General features: G+C 36.4%; 1 protein-coding gene across 2 annotated transcripts in view; it reads left to right on the forward strand.

Moving 5' to 3' along the window:
- Positions 1–1,431: 1,431 nt before the first annotated feature.
- LOC107689629 (protein phosphatase 1 regulatory subunit 29-like) overlaps positions 1,432–3,460 on the forward strand; it is a 100,488-nt gene continuing 98,459 nt past the window's right edge. For both annotated transcript variants that reach the window (XM_016487708.1, XM_016487710.1), the window contains exon 1: positions 1,432–1,497. The gene's annotated coding sequence lies outside the window, so the exon portion shown is untranslated. The remainder of the gene's footprint in view (positions 1,498–3,460) is intronic.

Consider the following 3,460-nt stretch of genomic DNA (forward strand, 5'->3'; position numbering starts at 1 on the left):
GACTTTGTAGAAAACAAAGCGTTTGAGAGAGGCGGGGCATAGAGGACCTACAATAATGTACAGTATTTGAAAAATAATGTGTTTTTTGAACATTAAAGCATGTCAACATATTCTGTTACACCAAATACACAAAATAATGATCTTTAAAAAAGCATCATATGACCCCTTTAAAGTTGCTTTATTGCCATCTATGGTACCATGAATATTTAACAGCCATAGAACCATTAGAAAAGGTTGTGTAAAGTGGGGAAAAAAGTCCTTTAGGTTATTTAAAATGTTTTTCACACAATGGAAAAAAATGGTTATTTTAAGATCTATTCACTAAAAGGTTTCTTCTATCAGTGCAAAAATGTTCTGTAATCTTTACTTTTGAGAGTGTGGGTGAACTATCACTTTAAGATCATCTAACAAGGCATCTTCTCATTTTTCTTCTTCTCTCATGCATCACCGTTGTTGCATTGCCTCTGTGACAGCTTTAACTGTGGTGAATAAGAATGTCATCACTAATATAAACACATAACACACATACAGTCACCATACTATGTTCTTCTCCCTCTATGCATTGATTAAGAGTCCAGCTCTCAGCAGGCCTGCTACACACTGCACATGGCATAATGTCGATAGTACTATTTTCAAATAGAATATGTCGTGAGCCATTCTTGTAGCAGTGATGGACAGAGTCAATAGAGAATGCTTGAACTAAGGCTCAGCTATGTTCAAAATGTCCAGTCAGTCAAGAGTGTTGCTTGGTGAGGAAACTCCTAGACGAGGATCAGTCATTAGTTTCAATGAGTTAAGCTTTGTAAATGTATACAAAATCCTTTTTTTTCTTTTCTCGTATTTCGTGGGATAATTTTAAATGTTACTTCCTTCAGCATGTAAAAAATTAATTTGGAATTCTTCAGGTTGCTGGCAGGCAGAACCATTTGAAGAACGTCTAGGTGCTTCAAATATCCTACTCAGTGAACTTCAGTATCTGTTTCAAGTGCCTAAAAGCCTTTTCCTTGTGATTTATGACTACTGGAGGAACCGTTCACAAGACTCAAGGCATCTATTTTGTAAGTTCCTCAGAGAACTGAGCATTTTGAAAGGCTACCTAAAGATTCTTTAGAGACTTTCTCCAGTTTGGGATATTTTTTTTTTTAAGTAGGCTAATACATACCTATAAACAAACTTGAATTTAAAACAGAAAACATAAATTAGAGCAGCTTCTACAACACGCAACGCATTGGGTGAGTGGGTGGATATAGTTAGCGGTCTTTGATCCTTTGTAGAATAAACCAGAAATAACAGGAGATCTTTGAAAAACGATGGCATCTTCCTCAAACATATCGGGTGGCTGCATATTGCGGCTGTAGAGAGGTCTACCCCGATCTTCACTCTCTCACTCCCCCTCCCACTCTCTCTCTCTGTATCTCTCACTGATCCCACAGTGTAGTAAAGCGGACAGGCAGCTAAACAAACAGCGGAGTCTTTTCAGCGAAGACAGCGACAGAGGTAAGAAACTTTTATGTATTCATACCACCTAAATTTGCAATAATCGATGCCAGGAATGCCTGGGCGAAATAGATGGAGCACCTCGTTACACTGTATCGGAGATCAGGCATCGTGGATGCCCAGACTGCGCAGTGCTCTTATGAGAAGCCACCTGCAACGCGCCGCGACTGACGCGCTTTATCCAGAAATCGTGCATCGTGAAATCGTGCTTTCACGCGTTTCTGGCACAGCGCGTTTTCTGTCAAAATTCATGCGTCTCAAAGCATGTGTGTTTTGAAGCTCACATGTGTAGGTTTGATGTGATTTCTCTTGTGAATGTTACTTGTGTGGTGCCATATGAAAGATCCTGCATCTTCTTACATAGGCTGTAGCCTAGTTCACTGGGGGCTGGACTTAATCTATGGGCATGTAATAAACATGCAGAGCGACTGCAGGAGATGCACTTTAGGGCGCACCGTTAGATCGCCACTGACAGATGTGCGGAGGGGATTTGGTATTAATATACCATGGCGGGGTTTTGTTGGCAAACTGCGTGACACGGGTTCGGCTCACAGCAGCATGCATAAGACTGAAGGGGATTGTGCCCCAGTATTTCATAACTTTGACATGACTCGTTTTGTCTCATGTATTATGCATGTGTATGTTTGTAAGCAAGAATGTTGGAAAGCATTACGTCTCCATGAATTGTGTGGTGGAATTACATTCACAGCTCACAGGATTTGCGTGTCTGTACGGGTGAGAGATTCTGAATAATGATTAGTGTTTCTTTGCATCGAGAAGTAACAGTGTGACACTGGCTTTGATTGGTCTCTATGACAGTACAGTTAAAATTTTCAGGATAACCTGTTGGACATATAAATATATATCGGTATATAGGCCTATACACCGTATCGGAGATCAGACATCTAAATATATTATATCCTATATTCCATTAATAACCTATATGCGTTATAAATGCACTCACATTATATAAAATCATTATTTTTTTTTATGTAATTGATGTATATATATATATATACATATATATAGTGTACATTTTAGTTTAAATTGTTTAATTCAATGTGTTACTTGCTGTTTCTTTATAATTAACTAATTAGTAACCATTCCTGAATCAAAATTGTTTCTATATTATTGTTTCTATATAATTATTGGTTCTTTATGATCAATTAGATTCAAAACATATTGAGGCAATACTGCATGACTGAACTGAATTGAACTGAATATAAGCAGAGGCGGACAGTAGTGAAGTATTTTTACTCTGCTGTAAAAGTACTTTTCAGGTGTCTGTACTTTATCAGAGTGTTTTTCTTTAGAAAACTTTACTTCACAACATTCCAAAGCATAATATTGTACTTTTTTACTGCACTACGTTTCATATTAAATAACATTTAAAAGTATTAAAGGTAAAACGAACAACAACTTTTATTTATGAAATGACGTGCAGTAAAAAGTATGACATTATGTAGTGAAGTAAAGTTTTCCAAAGAAAGACACTCTGATAAACTACAGGTACTTTTTAAATTTACTTGAGTAAAGTAAAAATACTTCACTACTGTCCGCTTCTGAATATAAGCATGGTAATATAATAGAATATAAGCATGGTATTAATTCAGCCATATGCACAAGGCCACTGATAATTTCATCTGTGTTGATATTCAGTATTACAGCATAATTGTGAGTGTGATATTGCTTTTATATATACAGTGCACAGCATAAATGAGTACACCCCCTCTAAAACTTAACAAATTCAGCAATTACTCTTTGCTTAGAAGACGTGTTAGGGTTCTTTGGAGATATAATGTTCCAACAAGCCTGCTTGATCAATTACCAAAGAAGAATGCCAAAATTATTCAGCAAAATATGATTTTCTTATCAAAGTGATACAATTTTGTGTTGCAATAATGAGTATACCCTCCTGAAAGTTACTAAAAAAAAAAAAAAAAAAAAAAAAAAGGTTTTTGTT

This window comes from Sinocyclocheilus anshuiensis, unplaced genomic scaffold, assembly GCF_001515605.1.
Source record: "Sinocyclocheilus anshuiensis isolate Anshui unplaced genomic scaffold, SAMN03320099.WGS_v1.1 scaffold813, whole genome shotgun sequence".
In the NCBI taxonomy this organism is placed as follows: domain Eukaryota; kingdom Metazoa; phylum Chordata; class Actinopteri; order Cypriniformes; family Cyprinidae; genus Sinocyclocheilus; species Sinocyclocheilus anshuiensis.